A 19,534-nucleotide genomic window follows, 5' to 3' on the forward strand; every position below is an offset into this window, starting at 1 on the left:
AATGAATACTTAAACTTTAAAGCTTTATTTTGAAGTTGAAGAAGTAATCGTGTTTTAGAAATTTGGCTCACAGAAGAGTGATTTTATATGATTACAAAATGGTTGGTGTGAGAACAACCAGCTGAGGAAACAGCCAATATCACCAATAAGCTGTATTGGAATAAGTTGTTGAGGTGGTGAAGCATCATTAACAGCCACTTGTGAGCAAATACAGCTAAGGGAGAGACTGCTCATCCAAAAACTTCTACCATCCCTTGAAGACTCTGTACAGTGACCAGAATGATGAGTAGATCTGGAGGAAAGCAGGCCAAAACAATTGGTTTTACCACATCTTTTACCACATTTGCAACATCTAAAACTTAAAAAAAGCGACATTGGATTATGCCATCCTTTTTTTTCTAACACAGAACAATCTGTCTCTTTTAAGAGGCATTTACTAGCTTGTCACTCTTCCCTTAAGCACATTGTAGTTAAAGTAATTTCTATAAATAATGGAATTGCAGGTATTGATTGCTTTCAAATTGCAGCAGTTTCGCATAATATGCTATTGGCAGATAAGCTATGATAAAATTGCATGTTGTGCTCTAGTTGAGTTGAGAGCCCAGACTCTTCCCCAGTGCCAGTATTGCCAGGTACTGCTGCCACCCTCAGGGAAGCCTCACTGGGCTCTTCCACCAGGTCTTTACAGTCTTTGATTTGATACCAGGCAGAGCTCCTTTCCAAATTTGGTTTCAAAAGATGTCCCTGACTCTGTAGGACATCCTTGTGTGGCTTGCTAAAAAGCATAGAGTTAGGGTGGACTACATATATATGAAAAAGATGTAGACTCTTGAAAATGAGGTAGCTTTTATTCTTTTTTTCCTAAAGGGGTCTTCTTCCACCAGCTTAGTAACCCTCAAAATTATTTTTCAGTTGCAATTTGTACTTCTGGTGGAAGGTCTCAATGTTCTAAACATGAGCATTGGTCTGACTCACAAGGTATGCTTGAAAGCATTTTTTCCATGTAAATGAAAAAATTGCTTCTCCTTTTCCAGAGTTCTGATGGAATTAATCCATTGCTACAGGGATTTATTAGGCTGTTAATTAGCTTCTTACAAGTATTGTGATTCATTTACATTTCTGATTACGGCACTTCCTTGTGTGCCTTTTGAACTTCTGTAATTTTATAATTGCTTGGCTAAATAGTTAGGACTGAGAGCCCCACCATATGTTCATTATGCATCCAAATTTTTCCTTCTCCTAATTTTGAGACATGAGCACATCAAGGATACAGGAAAAGGCTGTATATATAAAATAGCTTCCTTCCAAATATACCAAGGGTAAATGTTGCAATAAGGAGAAGAAATGGTCTAGGGTGCTTTCATTATGCCTTACCAAAAACAAAACCCCCCAAAACACAGGGTAAATTAGTTAGAAGAAATATGAGCATATGTCAATGCAGACATTGCTGCACAAGGACCTCTGAAATTACAAATCTGAGAACACAGTCCTGGAAACATCTCTGCTGACAGTAAGAGAGCAAATATTAATACTGTAAGAAATATGTCTAAGTGATTCAGTGTTTAGTTGTGATTCTTAGCACAAAGCAATTAGCTCTAAATTCTTCATGTAAACAGTTAAACTCTTGCATATTCTCTGCTGGCAAAACTAACTTTTAAGACCAACATGAAAATGGTAATTATACTGACATTTGAGCACAGTTTTCCTATCTTCACAGACTTCCATCACAGCCTTTGCTGTTTTATTAAAAAATTGAAGAATTGAAAGGACTGTTGTCAGCAGAGAAAAAAAAATGAACAAACCCAATATGATAGTTCAAGCAGAAACACACAATGCAATGCAAGTGCTCCTATCCATCATATCCATTTGGATCTCATGGCATATTCTGTCTCCAGTGGCAATCAGGGTCTTGATTACACCATTAAAATGTCATCTGACTTCTCTTTTAGTGAAAAGTGGAAAAAATATTAGCTATTTGTTCCATCAAATTGGACACCCTCTGTATTTTGCACATACTCGCCTTGAATATAACTTTTAAGTAAATTCAGTTGATATTCACTTCTGGATGCAGGAGCTGTCAACTTGCATTCTTGCAGTTGTTATTTTCATGTAACTTTTAATCAGGAGACTGCATCAGATTTCCCACCACAATTTAAAGCCACTCCTTCTATAAGATTTTTTTTTAATAAGTCTTTTGAAAGGTATTCAAACAGTTTATTTAGAAGTTATGTTTAGAGACAATAACTATCTAAATCATTGTTTGACTGGGTGCAGTTAGAAACATCATTGTCATTAATAAAAAGCAGATACTGAGCTGACAGAAATACTGTGAAGTGTTTGATGCTGTCCAGTTTTCAGTTAGGATGGAATTAATTTTCCTCCTAGTAGCTGGACCAGTGCTGTGTTTTGGATTTACTATGAAATTAATGTTGACAATGTGGTGTTTTGGTTGTTGCTAAGTAGTACCTTTTTTATGTTCCTCCTCCCCATCCTGGGAGGGAGTGTGTGTGTATCTGCTTGGTACTGAGCTGCTGGCTTCAGTTAAACATGGCAGGTGTTTTTTATGCACTTGGTGTAATTTAGTGTAAATACAGTACTTCACAATCTACTGATGGAAAACTTCCATGATATGTATTAAGAAAAATAAGATCACTGAATTTTGGGGGAAAAAAAAGATGGGCTTATTGTAAAGTGACCCTCTTTTTAAGTGCAGCATATTTAAGATACCAAAACAATAGCTGAACTGGTTATTGTACATCAGCATTGCACAGGAACAGGTTTCACTTGAATATAAGCACTGATGCTGTAGATCTGTAGCAGTTGTCAGACAGCTGTAACTATATCAGGGCTCCATGGATTTAGTGCTAGGACTCACGGGTGCCTGTGTGCTCTCAGGGCTGCTCCCCAGCTCATTGTGATGAAGATGTACCCAGGGGCTCCCGGGGTCAGGTTACTTGTGACAAATCTTTCACATTCGTGTTGGGAGGAGGACATAATTCTGTAGTGATTATTGGGTTAGCATTTGTAGTGGTAATTAACTGCTTGTATCTTTATCTGTGGGGTACGAATGAGAACATCAATTACATTCCTTTCCACAGGTCTAGCTGCGGTATGTGAGATCAATCCAAAATTTCTTGCTGGGGTCTTACTGGTATTCTTCATGTCCTTATGGAAAGAGAGATTGCACCCTTGATGGCTGTGTCACTGTCATGGATGTGCACTTTTCACAAGGCATTATTGACCTGATCTGGGTTAGACTCTGTGTCACCTGCAATTGTAATTTAAGCTCTAGTGGTTTCTGATTTTATGTCACTTTTCTGTTAGGCTATTGCTATATATTGGGTTTTAAATAACCTTTTTTAAAATAGATTCATATTGAGCTGTCTTTACCAAGCTTCCATGATCCAGTCTGCTTTTGACATGAAACACCTATGCATTATGCTGGTGGTGGTGCTGACTTTTAGGTCTTTCAAAGAAGATTGGTAACCATCCTTATGTTCTGTTAAGCATTTTAAATGTTTGATTAAATGGGTGCTGATAACCAGAACAAGACAAGTGCAGCATAGTGTGCCAGTAATTCAGCAAGACCACTGGGTCATGTGAAAAAATCAATACCTCAGTTTATGACTGAAGGTGTACAGAAAAAGGTGAGGTGCCACTAAATACTTGCACAACTGAATAGCAATAAAAATACTAAAACAAAATCAAGAGATAAACAAACTAATCTCAGGAATCTTAATACCATGTCTGACTATCACAACTTAGTCTGTTGACATTGCCTTTATTGATCTATTTAGTGTTACAATATTTAAAGACTCCTCTGTGGCAACATGCAACATACTTGTATGTTGGCCTATTACTAGAGCAATTTGCAGTCCTTATTCAGAAGACAGGTAGGTTCAAAGATGTGGGAGAGAGATCAAACTATTTTCTGAGATTTCCAATAATATATTTTCATGAATTCAAATTCAGCCTAATACCATAAGACTGTCCCTCACCTCACACCTTATACTGCCCTGCCACAAACATGCACTAAAAGGCCATGATTTACAGACCAACTGCAGCTCTTGCTGAAGTCAATGAAGGCTGTGGTGGTTTGGCACCACTCAGATTCATAATCATTCCCAGCACTGAGAAAATAATGTCCAATGGAGAAACTGTAAATTAGAAAAAATCTACAGGTTCTTGCCATCAATGGAGTTAATGATCTCTCAGTCTAAATACAGTACAGTAAATAAAGAATTGCACTGCAATTGAGATAAGAGATGGAGCTTAAATTAATGTTACTTTGGCCAAAAGACTGAATTCAATGTGACTATTACCCAGTGATTTGTTAAATACAGATTCAAATGCATTCTTTTTTTGTAAAAGTCCAGTGTATGTTTTTAACAGCATTCAAACACAGTTCTTAAGCTTTCCTTTGAGAGCACCAATTCAAAGGCCTTGCAGTTCAAACTTACATTGAAAAAAAAAAGATTCAACTTAGGCTATCACATATGGGTTCAAATCTGTCTGGTCCAGTTCAGTTTGCTCTGAGTGGATATAAAGAGCAAACCAAGTCACAATCATTGCATAATTTAAAGCATCTTAGTCGTGGTTATGGCTTATTTGCTTTGTGGCTGCAGCTGGTGCTGTGTACCCATGTATACCTTTTAAAACCTATATGTCAATATTTCACTTTCTAAATAACTACTTAAAGAAATGGATCTGGTCTAAAAAACACAACACTATTTATCAATCTTCACCTTAGGGTGTTAATGAAAGACAATTTTGTTTCTTTTTGAAATACAGAAATTGAGCTGCCTTTCATGTAACAAAGGGAAAGACAAGGTTCTTCCCCCGTCTTGGAGGAGGTGCTGTTAACCCTCAGACTGCCATTTGAGGGGTGGGATGATTTCCACATCACATTTTGCTCATTGTTCTGTTTTTCATGGTAATTCCTCCTGCTTGCGGCTGAGTCTCCTGCTCACCACTGTGCAAACCCACACACCAGTGCTGCTTGCCAGGGCTCAGTCCCTCTGCACGTCCCAAACCCTGAGCCCAGGCATGTGCTCTGCCTCTGCAGGAGGCAACGTGGCAAGCAGAACATGGTCTGCTGGTCATTTGGAGCAGTCATAGGATAGATACTGCATTTCAATATATCCAAAAGTTCCTACACTAGGGAGCTCTGGGATCCAAGGCAGTTCTTCAGGACTGCCTTTATTTCAGATCTTTTATTGGGAAGAAAGCTGAAGGAAATAAATGGACTGGCCTTCTTTGACTGAAAAGATGATGCTGAGAATAAGAGAGGAGTTTATAAATCTAATTATAAATATTATTACTATCATTTTATTTCCATGTGTTATTAAACAGCTGTCAGGTTTCCTGTGTTTGGCTGCACTCTGAACAGTGTCTTGCTTTTTGCAGATGTGCTCTTTGCAGAGCTGTGCTGTTCTCAGCTTAGAACTGAAACTCTGCCACTGACATAAGCTTCAGGATGTATTTATTATTAATACAGAGAATCCAGGAATGTTGTGTGCTTGCTGAATTAAAGGCAAAATCAAAGGCACTTTACCTGTCAAGACCTTAGTTCAGAGTTCTCAGTTTATCCTGCAGAGGATGACAATGTGTCATTGATTTCTGAAATGGAGCAGGCAGCTACCTTCATTACCAGTCTGGCAGCTTCATAGCTGCTCTCAGTGGCAAATTTAGTGCTGGTTCAAACCCCATCTGGTGCTTCCCATGATAGGCATGTTATTTTACACTGCTCCACCACTGATCAGGAAAATATATCTGTATTTTCAACCACCTCCACTTTAAGTATTCATGAAACACCACAGGCGGTATCCTCTTCCTCAGGGACCAAGAGATGGAGTTCCTGGCCCACTAAGGAGGTGGGAAAGCCCCAAAACTGCTGGGAACACCTAGGCAAGAGTGCAAAAGGGCCCAAGCAGTCAAGCTGGCACATCTGTGGTAGGAAGGACGTGTGGCAGGACTGGCACCTCAGCTGGACTCTCTCAGCCAAGTGCATTTGTTCCTCTCCTGTATCTCTTCATTCCCTTGCCCTGAACTTCTGCAAGATAATCTGTGTCCAACATCAGAGTGTTCTGAATATACCCAGTGCTGTGTTCAAATGGCCTGCATCCATCCTTCATCCTTATGTCAAGCATTTTCTGTCTGCTGGTTTAAGGCTTCAGAAATGCTTACAGGAAATGCTGGGCAAAGGGATGGTTTGGGTGGAACATTCTGTACCTGGTGCTGATGGAATGATTGAACAACTCTAGCTGGTGCACATCCTGTGCCAGAGCTGAGTTTGAATCCAGACCCTTTTGTGACCCTAAATGTGAAATTTTCACCCCCGTTCCCATTGTTATCTTCCATCTTATTTTACTAGACTCAGTCAGGATCTGTAAAAGGGCTTTTCAGGGAAGGCTTCCTTCCAACTTTGCATGCATAATCTCCTGCATTTCTGTTCATTTGATCTGTGCTTATGTTATCATCACAGAAGAATGGGTGAATAAAATCATAATTAATTTCTTGCTAATTGAATGTTTTCTGAGTAATTCACAAACCTGGAAGATTACCAACAGCAGGCAAGTATTTAGAATTGTTAACCAGCATCTAAAAGCATCAGAAATAACCATCTGGTTTTACAAAACTTCTGGTCCATCTGTGTAACACAATAAACATCACTGACTTCAATCAGGAAGGGCATGAAGGCCTGCTCCTTAGGAGAAAATGTTATGTGTTTAGGAGATGCTCTCTGGGATTTTCTCTGACTATTTCTGTTGTGGGGTGGAACTGTGCTCTAAATCTGCTTTTGAGGAGCTGCATGTGATGCTCAGCAAAAGCCCTCCCTGCACCACTGCCAGCAGGAGGCAAAGGAGGGAATGTAATAACACCTCAGTCTTCCTCTTGAGGGGGCATCCGAGGGGCCGGGAAAATATGAAGCAAGGTGTGGATGTTCACCATCTGGAGATCAGACTTCAGGCTTGCAGAAGGGCCTGGATTCCTTCCTTTTTTTTTTTTTTTTTTTTTCCCCTCATGGTTTGGGCATGGCTGAATCAAAGTGGAACAATGTCAGGAGTGTGGGAAATTTGGAAATGAACTGCTGAGCCTGGAAGAAGCAAGCCAAGAGCTGTCAAAAAGTAGGGAAAGCCTGCCTGGACTGTCTCCAAAGAGATTTAAGACTAAGAGGACCAAAGCCATCTCAGTACATCAGTGGAATGAACTTGCAGCATGGCAGCGTGCCCATGTTAGAGATGGCATCAGGGCTCTGGTACAATCCGTCTGCAATAAATGGAATGTTTAGTCTAATGCAAGAACATGATGTGTCCTTCTCCAGAAGGAATCATTGTCCTTCACCCAGAGATCTGCATTGTGTTGTGGATGCTGTAAAAGCTGCAGTGTATCCCAGCAGGGATTTCCCATGGGGCAGTACAGGCAAATGCCATAAGCCTGGTCCCAGTTGTGTCTTTTCTGCAAGAAAGACATTTATAGGTGATAGCAGAAGTTTTATTTCTTGTCTTATTTCCTCTGAAACTAAGAGAAATATTACGTCTTGTTTGGTGATTTTTGTAGCAAACATTTTCTGTTACATCCATATTTCATTTTGCCCACAAGAACGAGGTCTTTTTTCATCTTTTGCCAAGAGCAAGAAAGGAGAAAATACTTCTCTACCTCCTAAGCCTTTCTCTCATCTTGATCACTCAAGCCTTTGTTATCTTGCCAGACAGCTGTTACCTGCTCTAGTACCACTCAGTCTCACAAGCTGTAGAGGACAGCACAGCCTCCTGGGGAAACCAGCAGCTGAAGTTTTGGCTCTTGGTTGGATAGAAAATCACCCACCTTTGTCTGTGTGTTACACCTTGGCAGGGTTCAGTCAGTGGAGAGGCAGCCTGTTTGAAATCCTATTTCATTTTGCTTATGGTAAACAAATGAGCCATTGAAAGAGAATGTGATATTAGGAAATTATCCTCTGCTGTATGCCAGGTTCAAATAGATCTCAAACAGCACTGATAAAATCAGAAAATCTTTTTTATTGTTTCAAAACAAGTTACTGAATTTTACTTATATCCTCAAGGTGATGCGAAATTTCAGTCATGCTATAGTACTTGGAATCTAATATTTGGCTCTTTCACATCACTTATTACCTCACTGAATCCCACATGTCAGTTTTTCAAAAGGTTTATTTTTACACCTTCCAAGGACAAATATGTCTTTAGAAACATTTAATGACCCAAAATATCCCAGAGAGAAAGAAAACTTGCTGTGCTGTTGGCTCCAGTAGCTGCACTGCTTCCTACGGGACGTTAAAACCCAGCAACTTACAGTGGGTGAGATGGGAACAAGCTTTCATAAATTCCTCTTGTTATAGTTGTGACTTTGGGACTTGCTTTGTCTCTTCCCTTTTGTTTTTGTTCCTCGAGTGGCTTCAGCCTTTGTTACCCAACTATTGTGCAGGGATTTGGGATTATTTTGAGATTGGGCCAGGAGGTCTGAGCAGACAGCCTGAGGGACAAATGGTGGCTGCCCAACCCCACTGGAATCCCAGACTTAGGGAGGTGAAGCCAGTGACCTGTCAGTGGAGTATTTAAGGAGAGCCATCAAAAGCCTGGGAAGGAGAAAGCCAGTGGTAGGAAGAGGAGCTGTAGACAGAGCTACAGTGCCTTTGTTCTCTCCTGCCATGTGTGTTCTTTAAAGACGGCTAATGGAGATGTGGTACAGAATGTAATGTGGTTCAGGTGGTGGCTGAAAAAGGAGGAATAGCTGCTTGGGGTAGGAACATCAGCTCTCTGCTCCCCTCTCACAGAGGGGTGATCTTTCCAGACTCCAGTTTTCACAAGGCAGGACCTGGCTGGGGAATGCAAACCAAATTACCAGATTATCTAAATCAGTATTTAGACATTAAAATACTTAGAAATATCATAGGGAGGGTTGGAGGTGGGGATTTGTTTTTTTCTTTTTCAATTTTTAACTCCAATCCTAGGCAAACAACAACACACCAAATGAAAATACTTCTTTTTCTGTATCAATCAAAATGTTTTTCAGATGTAGGCGAGAATTGTTTGCCTTTCTTCAGAGAGTACAGCACAGCCAGACACAGTGTTAGCCAAAATGACCCAGTAGGCAGCAAAATGCTGCACAGAACATAGTTGGGCAGTTTGTCAGCTGAGATAGCTGGGAAAGACCTCTGAAATACTTACAGCAAAAGAGCAAATTACACTGAAATAGCATGTTCAACAGCATTCCATTTAAATTTAACCTTCTAAAAGATGCACTGAAATTGCCAGCTTGGAATCTGGCTCACCTAATTCTGCATTCTGAAACACTTGTCCCACACTCAGTGCTGGGAATAGGTTTGCTGCTGAGACCGTCTCTGCCACTTCTCCATCCACTTTATTGGCCAGTGTTCAAATTTTATTTCTTTAGTTAAATTTTATGGTTAAACATTATGTATGGGCACACCTCATTTGAGCGGTTATAGCCGTGGAGTTTAGCCAATTTATGGCAAAATAGCCCACTCCTGTCATGGAAAGGATGGGATTCACTGAATTAGTATAAATTCCTTGAGGCAGTAGCTGCATCTGAGCAGCACTAAGGGGAACCAATCCTGTTAAAGTATGATAGTTCAGAATACTACAAGTTTTGCCCTTTTCAGCATGGTAAAATCCACATATGATGCATCTTAAGGTGAATGGAATCTCTTTCTTTGGTGGATAGATGATGGAAATTATTGATGTATCTGCCTAATGTGCTGTTCTCTTGGCAGACAGCCTAGTCTTCAGAGGATAACTGAGAGCTCTCATATGCTGTTAGTGCTTTAGCAAGGGTTCTCAAATCACATCCAAACAGACCAACTCTTGCTCTGCAAGATGTATGTAATGGCATTGATCTCGGAGGATGCTGCTCACACCCAGACAGGAGAGAACTGGGCCCACATTCTTTAAACCCACTGCATGGTGAAGTAAGATCCTGTTCCAGGAGGTGAATTTTACTGGCATGGAGTGGCTAATGGTGCCAGGCCTGGCTGTTCCACAAGATGCCTTTCTCTCTCAGATATTTAAGTTTCTGTGCCTATTCTTTAAATACAAAATGAGCATTCTTACACTCCTCTCAAGTGATGAATTTCTGCTACTGAAGTTGCACCCATGTGAGGCAATGAGAGATATGCAGACACTGAATTTTCAAAGCATGTAGTACCTTTACTCTCCAGCCAAGCAGGAGCTTTATACTCCTCTCTTTGCACCTTTTTTTTTGCCAGGTTTTATGGGGATATATAAAGTATCAGTGGCATGCCAACAACTAGCAACTGCTTCCCATAGATGTGGCCATTGAATACACTCTAGAGGAGCCAGACTATCAAAATAAACCTTTAAAGAACAAAAACTACAGGGTGGATAAACTTCCAGATATCTTTACCAGTACTCAGGTCATCAAAGGATATTCTGACTGCCCACATGCCGAGCACACGGGCAGCAGGGACTGCCAGCACTTGCTGCCCAACTTCCCTTCCCTGGGTCTTGCAATATGAAAGGCTTTAAGAGCGAGTTCATTCAATATCCATCAATAACTCGATGAGTTTGCAAGTACACTCTTCTCTCTGTGCGCATTTGTGTTCTGAGATATTTTGGGAGGATGCCTGTGTTTTGCTTTTTTTGCCCTCGTATGTGACCAGAGTATGTAGATTATGACTGCTGACTCTTGAGTGCATCAGCTCCTGTAGCCACATTTTCACTATGCCTGCATACCATATTTGGACTTGTTTTCATCTGTAATAATATGGATGTTTCTTCTTCCGTGGTTTCTTGCAGCCTATCCATCTCCCTAGCCATCCTCTCTCCTACTGTCAGCTGTGTTGGGGCTTGCAGTGCCTGTTGCAGTTCCTGCTTTGAACCTCTGTGGCAACTTGGTTTGCATCCTTCCATTTTAACATAAATTCTTTCAGCTCAGTTATTTCAATTCAGTCAGTGGTCATATGCTCACCATTTCCTTGCCTAAAAGACATCCATTCTCACTGTGGCTAGTGGAGACGGTATGATTGACACTTTTCTCTGGCAAACCTTATATTTCTGGAAAATTCTCCACATTATTATCCATTTCTTCTCTGTCATTAATCATAGTGTTCTTCTAGTTAATGTGATCAGCCCACAATGCATTTGGGAATCCATGACAGTGCTTTCTTTCTCTTCATTTTGAGAAGCATGATTTGTATAAACTTCAAGAGTATTCCTGGCATTACTGAAAGCTCCCTTTACAGCTGGGATTTATGGATGGGGATATGTTGATGCTTTCTTTTTTCCTTCTGCTGTGGTTGCTGTTGCTGTGGATGCCAATCCCCTTCTTGCCCTGTGCATCTTGAGAAGCTTCCCTTGGGTGTAGATGATGAAGCTCTCTCTGTGATACACACAGGTCCACTGGCTGTTCATATCAGACTGGCCATGTGATGGGGTGGAGCACGTGCTCTAAAAGGGCACCTCACTGGTGTTGAGTCAGGTGTGCCACACAGGAATGGCTTCATGCTCCTCCATTGTTTCCCTGATACTTCTTTTCCCATCTTGTTTCCCCAAAGTATTTTCTGTGGGTGTTTTTGCTTTTAAGTTACCCCTGTAATCATGGCATACTGCTGTTCATATACCAAGCCTAGTACACCCTTTCAACTTTAGCAGACATTTTTTTATTTTCTCTTCTTCCTGTCTGCCTGCCTCTTCTCTCTTTGTTCCCCTGGCTGCAATAGTCTTTGACTGAGTCACTGTGTCCTAGTGCTGAATCTAAGAAAATTGAAGTGGCCAGTGAGTTCTCCCTAGAAGTGCAGGATGTCCTTTGACACTCCAGTCTGGCTGAAGTTCCTAAAAGCAATATTGGAAACGTTTTTTACTTTTTTTTAAAGGACTCTAGAAACCAGTGCAGTCCTCTCCAAGATGTATTTTCTCCCTACTTATGCAGACTTTGAAGGCTACTGCCTATGCTTTTACATTTTAACTTGCAAACCACAGAAAAAAAGTGAACTGCTCAAGGCATTCTAGATTTAGATGAGTTCAAGTATGCTCTTAAAAATAACTCTTGGATGCGGTGCTTCATCCCACTATCACCGATTTTGTACTAGCAGTTCTCTTGAGGGCACAAATTTTGTTTAAAGACCAAATGCAGATAAGAGAACAAGCCAGATAAGGGCTATGGCAGGTGCTCTTGTTTGGTTTGGTTTCTCCCTGGTAGAAATCAATATTTCTTTACCAGATTTTTACCTTTCAATGCTGCTATTTCCTCTTCTCATCTGCAGCATTTCATCCCCAGCCACTTCTGTACCTGTGCCATTTTACTGAGGCTTTGGTTCAGCTCACACTGCTGAGAGTAGATGTTGAGAGCATGGCTTTGGGTGCTGCCTTTTTAGGGCTGAGATTTTTGCACAGGCATTCACTGTGTCTGTGAGAAAAGTTCCAAAGCCTTCAATGGAGGGAAAGCAAAGCAACTAAGATGCAGTGTGCAGTTACATGAAGGTGAAATCTTGAAGGACTTAAATTTGGCCTTAGTTCAGTATGCTCCAGGAAAGTGGTGTTTTGGGTTGTTTTGATGTTTTTTGTCATCAACTGAAAAGATGTCACATAAGCTGTCTCAGTAAAATTACACATCTTTTGCTGCTGTATTGTCATTATTCTTTTATATATTACTTATGCTGTTGTCTACTTTTTCCTGTTTATCCAATTGAAGTAAAAAAAAGTACCTTTTATGAAGTGTTTTGCTGGCCTGTAAATATTCTTGCTTCTATTCTGCTTGGCCTTTCTCCTTCTTTACAGACAGCAAACCCTCCACCTTAATTCCTGATAAACTAGTTCATTAACTGGTGTAGAATTTTGTTAGTTTAGACTGTATCCTATCACCTTTCATGGCAGCTAATCTCAGTTTAGAGGTTCAACCCCATGTGTGGGTTTAGTGTGAGATGCTTTGAGAGCTGTTTTAAAGTTGTTTGGGGAATTCACTGCATCATTTTCTCGACAGGCTCCAGTGCCATCTCTGAGCTCAGCAAGAGTATCATGAACAGCAGCTCCTCATTTTCTTTGGGGGAGGGAACTCAGGAAATCCTTATTCTGCAAATTACAGTTAATGTTCTAGTATAAAAGTTAAGTAAAATTATAGTTAATATATCGTGTACACATTAAATTTTAAGGGATATATTCACCGTTCATTTCATGTGTGATTACTCCTCTTTGACATTAATTGGAATTCTGTGTAAAGACTGAAGAGAGACCATCAGTGGTAATGTAAATTGAAACAAGTCTGTGATATAACAGCTTTTAAAGAAGGAGTCATTCAAGTAACACTGCTGGAGCACACAACTGTTCTGTGTCACTAACAACTCAAGGATCCTCCAGCCTGTTAATAATTCTGTAGTAGGATGGTATAATCTACTGCTGCTATATCAAGGTGTTAAATAAATATTATGAGGTTACAGTTTTCTGTAGCAAATATTTGAAATTGGCTACATAGAATGGACTGAGCTCTGTTACAGACTCCCAGCTCACTGCAATGAGCTGGGAAGGGATAGCTTCAGTGTAGTTTACAGCACCTATAAAAAGTGACTGGAAAATTGATAAGAAAGATGTTAGCTCCCTGACTTGTACATCTTAGCTGAGCTGGAGACAAATCACAAAAACAGCAAGGTCTGACTGCTTCCTTATGCAGCTGGGAGAAAAACATCCCTCTCTGTGCTGACAGACAGCTGGGTGCTCTGTCGCTGCAGCTCAGCTGGAAAGGCACAGAGCGGGATCCGGGAGCGCGGCTCCGTCCTTGCCATGGCCGGGCAGCTCCCAGGGCACTGCTGCTTCAGCCAGCACAGCCAGATGTGCGTCCTGCCAGCCAGATGTGGGTCCTGCCAGCCAGATGTGCCCCCCCCAGCTGTGGGGCTGCACAGCCACGGCTCTGAGTGAAGCCTCCCTCACGGTAAGGCTTTCCCAGATCTGTCTTCAGGGGGAAAAAACCATTTATAGTGTATTCCACTCTCTCCATCTAAGTTCTTCCTTTACAGTGGTGCCTATAGCAGTTACCGTCATTAAGGAGTTTTACTAAATGGGATCACTGTCCTGATTTCATTTACCATGCAGCCACACCAGCTGTGGTAGGAGCACCAGAGGGAAGAGCAAGGAGTTAAGAAGGGCACAGGGAATGCATAAGTTGCCATTACTGCTGACAGAAATACTCATTTGTTCCAGCTTTGATAAACTTTGCTCCTTGAAAGCGCTCCTTCCAACCTCACTGCTTCCGTGGGTGCCAGTGGTCCCTTGTTACAAAGTGTGTTAAAACAGTGCAAAGACAGCCATAGACACCTTCAAAGTGAGAAATACAGCACCTGGCACTTCTGCTCTGCTCTTTTATTCTGGTTGAGTTTAATTCTCTTAGTGATAAGTCTTCACTTTCCTTCTATGTGATGAAATGCACCCATAGAAGTTAGCTCCGGTTTCTTAAGGACACACATACGCAGACCAGGATTTATTTGGACTAAACATTTCTTTCCTTTTTAAATTGAGTTAATTGCTAATTATCTTGACCTAATTAATGGTAGTGAATGCAAATTTTCACCCTCTCAGAAAATTTATTCCAGGAAGCAAACAGTTCTTTCTTGTCTCTGCTTGTTCTAGGACCAGCCCGGATGGGGCACAGGTATTTGTGTCTCAAAAGAAATTATTGCAAAGGGGGTAGGTTTGCTTCTGTCATCTTCTGTTTCATATTAAATGACAACCAATTAAATAAATGTAAAAGACAACCAAAGCATCTGGCCTAGGCACAGTTTTCACTGAAAGATGAGAAGCACGTTTGAAACAGAATGTTTGCACATGCTGGAAAGCCTCAGTCAAATATCAGTGTGAGGAGGTGGTGGGACAGGAGGGAGGGTCTGTGGTGTGCTGTACTTTGAAGTGTTTAGTGCAATCAGATTGGGACTTATTTTGACTATGGCAGCATTTTTTTGCTGTACAGAAATAAGAAATTGAGGTTTTTCAGGGGTCATTTTTAAAAAGAAAAAAGCAAACCTAGTTCTGCTATTAGAATATAGCTTGGTTTGAGGTTTTTCCAATACAATTTAATCAGATTGCTGAAGCATTTAATACCTCAGTTCATAGTAAGGCTGTGATGAAGAGCTGTGTTTTCCAATCTAGAATAAACAAACTTTGTATTTTTAGTTTTTGTGGAATAGCACTGAGGGAGATAAATGTTTCTGCTATTTTGCAGGTGAGCATAACTACTAAACCCATAAGTGAAAAGGTCTATTTTTATTTTCAAATGCTAATGATTTCTGATAGACCAAGTTAATTCTCTTAACTGTATGAAAATGTGGAGAGGAGAAGGGAAGGGGTTCTTTGCAGCAGGACTATGAGGATCAGCCACAGTATTGCTGATGTGAAGATCAGAGGAAATAAATCTGGGGCAGGTAAAGAGACCCCCTGGTAAAAAAAGAGAAACAATCTGTATTGCTCTGTGGACTCTGAAGATAAGTACAAGGGGAAAAAAAGGGGGAATATTTTCTGGGTTTTGTCTGAGTTGAGAGGAGAGCAGCTATGACTCTGTATGCTTTTTTCTCTACTTAAAATTTTCACACCCCTTAGCTCCTTCCAAAATGGCATCTCATTTCCACTCATTTGCTTCTCCTTAACTGTGCTTCAAAAATGCTGTGAGTAGCCTCATATCATAAATTATATCACTGAATTGATCAAATTTGCCACACTGATTCCACAAAAATATTTAAGTTTCTGAGAAAAAGCATAGAAACCTTTGTGAAGGGTACTGTGTGCATGGTATGTGTTAAATTACAAATCCTCAGCACGTAAACCTTAGAGTTCTGAGAAATGGTGTGTTTGAGCCCTGGAATGTCGCCTGGAGAGGGAGAGAGAGCATCACTGCCTGGGTACGTGCCAGAGCCCTCCAAAATCCAGTCCAGGCACTGCAGGATGGAAGTGAGAGCATGATAGTGAAAGCCAGTTAAGGGTAAAACCACACCTACTCCAAAAGCTAGAGTTTGGGGAAGTGTTGCACTGAATGCAACTGAGTCTATGAAAAAAAAAAGGAAAAGAAATTGTTGGAGTGACTGATTTTTCATCATAAAAACCTCAAATGGTATCAATGCACTGCTGAAGTTTAATATTTGACATTTGATGTGAAAGCAAATGTATATCCTCTTACACCAATGTGGTAATTTATACAGTGCTTAAAAGACTGTAGGCTGGGGAATAGCACTTAAAATTAAGGGGGAACCTTTGCACCTGTTGTACTAGAACTTAATTCTTTCAGAGAATGCTGTTTATTAAAACTTGCATTTATTTTTGAAAAGCTTACACTGAAAAAATCCTTTTGACAACCCTATTCTTCACCATTCACTGAATAACTCCTAATATGTCTCTCTGAGGGTTCTTATGCTTGTGCTTTGTCTTGGAATACATTGCTGTTTTGTCAGCACCCTAATATCCATGCAAAGCCCTCAGTATGTGAAGCTGCAAGAGTACAAATTGTGTACTTTCAAATACTTGCTGAAACTCAGGTCCTTGCTTTGGGCTTCCTGTGGCATTATTCTCTTCTGATTATCATTCCTGCTGGTTTTACATTCTGCCTCTGCATTTTAAGCCTAGTGAAAATGATGTAACATTGTGCATTGTTCCTTTCTTAGCCAGTATAAAGAATTGGGCAAGTACAAAAGTACTTGCTGTGATTTTTTTCTGAGTGTATTTCTGGCAGTTTGGGAGTACAAAGAAGCTTGGCTTTGGCAGGTTTTTCAGGTGGAATGTAGCTACATCTGAATTTGGATTCCCTCAGCTTGGTAGATCATATTCTCATAAGGTGATTCAGAAAGGGTACTCTGGGGTATGCATGTTCTGAGTGTGCATATTTGTCTTCCTTCACTGCTATTTGTATAGCTTCTTTCAAATTTTTGCCAGGATGACAGTGTTTGCATATGGCCTACTTTGGTTATTATTAGACTCTTCCTGTGCCCCATAATTGACTCTTTTCTGAGATGCCATGTAAGATGCCTGAGGTCTTTTACATGTGTTATTTAAATATTTGATCTCTTCCATTAGTTTGTCTGCATGCCCTGCTCTGCTCTTGAGCAATAACCTCAAATGTTTTCAAGCCCTGTAGCACTCTGTAAATCTACTGAAAGACCAGTAGAACCTAGTGAGGAGTTCACTGGGAAATGTCAGCTGGGCACAGGAGTGCTAAAGTCAAAAGGCAGCATCTTGCAAAGGGCTGAGGCCTCCCTGCCACGGGGTAATGATGGGAGGAGATCACATTCTGTAGTTTTTTTTGTCAACTGGAACAAATCATGAGGCATCAATGTTTTCCCAAGTGTTATCAGCCAAGTATTTTCTTCTAATGTAGTTGCAATCTTATTATCAGCCAAAATCTGCTATATCCTTGCCATGTTTTGAGATCTCTTTTGAACATTATTTTATATTATTAAATAAATTTCTTCCTCAGCCACCATCCACACCTTTGGACCAAAGTAAAATGTGGGAAATTATTTAACTTTTATAGAAGTGCTTGCAGAATTGGGATGGGAATCCAACATCAGCGCTGTTTGAATGCAGAGATGTTTTTGGAATTTGGGGAAAAGGTGGGTGGTAGAGAAGAGAGGAAGAATCCAGGTTATTGATTTCCTAATTATGAGCAGGTCATGTCAGACACTAAAATCAATAAGCTGTTCACTCACATTTCTGCATGACTGGAACACACTGGGAGTTATCATGGTGTATGTTTTTATTTAAACAGCTGTGTACATGACCTTACATAAGGGTCACAGCCGGTGAGCTAAAGCATGTTGCAAGTGAAATTTCAATGGGATATCTGCTAGCTATAGGGAAATTATACTCTCACATGACTAAGCAATTTAAGGTACGTATTGTAGCCAAGAATCAAAATTCTTCACACTGTAAAAATATTTCTCTGAGTTCATTCAAGCATTTAACTATTTGACTGGCTCATAGCCAGAAGCTAGCTGCACAAACTTGTGCTTGTATAGGCTGGAAGCAATGAAAAAGCTATTGCTGGAATGTGTCATTTTGAGAGCATATCTAATTCTACTCTTTAAATGCAGATTGTTGGACTCTGTATCTTAAGTTTTTAATCACAGTCATAGAACAGCATTCAGCAACTGTGAGGCAAAAGCATAAAACACAACATGTATTCTGGAATGCATTTTATGGGGGAAAAAATCTGCAAACAACAAACCAAAAAACCTCACCTCTTTAGCAGGCTCATGTTCATTCACTAGGTTATGAATAACTAATGATGTCTATGAATATTTTACCCTTCCTTCCTCTGCTGGACACCAAATAAACATTGTATTCACAGGCAACTGAAGCTTTTCAAATTCTATGTATCAGTCTGGTGCCAGATATTTCTGTACTTGACAAGCCAATATTTCATTGTGGTGTGGATTTTTCCTCTCCTTTTTTTTTTTTTCTTTTTAATTGCTCATTAAAATTTTTGCAAACAAGAACAGGAGGGTCCCTAACAGTCTGCAAAATAGGAATTATCTTACTAATCTGAAAAACTGAACACAGCACAAAAAATATCTGAGCTATCTTTTTCAAATTTACTAGCAATATCCTGCTTGGGAATGGTACAGGTGGTGGCACATCAGTCCAATCTCAGCCACCAGAATTAAAACCTGCTTTAGTTCAGAATGGCATTAAAAAGTTGCTGTGCCTAGGCTAATAAATCCTGTGTCTCCTGGCTCTTATGATGAGGGGTAACACTTAAGCCCATTCTTTTCATTAGGACTCAATATATATTGCAATTTTCAGAGTGCTTAAGTGGGTATTTATCCCAAAACTTTGTTTAGCAAAACTAAGTGCTCTGCAGTAATTCTACAAATTTTGATTTAAAGAGTTGCTTAAAAGAGAATTTAATTTGGATCCTTAAGAAAGTGTGGAACAGTGCAGGCATAAGAGTGTCAGCTAACAGAGCAGGCCTGCTCTCTCCAAGCCAGCTAGCACAACAGCCATGATTGCAGGGAGAATGGAGCTGGCTCCACAATAATTGGAGGTGACAGCCAGCATGGAACTGTAGAACATCTGCCTCATTCAAGGAGGAGAACTGTTCAGGAAATTAATAATGCTGTGTATGTATTTTAGGAATTAACTCTGTGATAGAGAAAACATGGATATAAGATGACAGTTGCAAGGCAGAGAGGTTGTAAGATAAATGGAAACAGGCTTTTCAGAGTGAATAGTTGCTTTATTGCTGCCGTTTGCTCTTTATAGCTTGACTTGCATCCCCTAACATTTGAGTTGTTTTGTTCACTGGCTATATTGCTTATGAATTTAGGAAAGCAGAATTTAGTTCTTTTAGGCACCAAGAATTATAGCTTAAATAAAGGATTTTCTCCTATGCTTAAAGTGAAATAATATGTGCTGAAATATTCTGTTGAGTTGAATCCAGAACGTTCAACATCTCATGGGATTCTTCTCCTGACAAATAACTTCTTTGCTGCCTGTATCTAGAGACCAGCTCTAGTTAATATACAAGAACTTTATTACTGCCCAAGTTTTTGAAATAACCAAAATCACCA

The sequence above is a fragment of the Catharus ustulatus genome, chromosome 7 (genome assembly GCF_009819885.2).
Source record: "Catharus ustulatus isolate bCatUst1 chromosome 7, bCatUst1.pri.v2, whole genome shotgun sequence".
NCBI classification, from domain to species: Eukaryota; Metazoa; Chordata; class Aves; order Passeriformes; family Turdidae; genus Catharus; species Catharus ustulatus.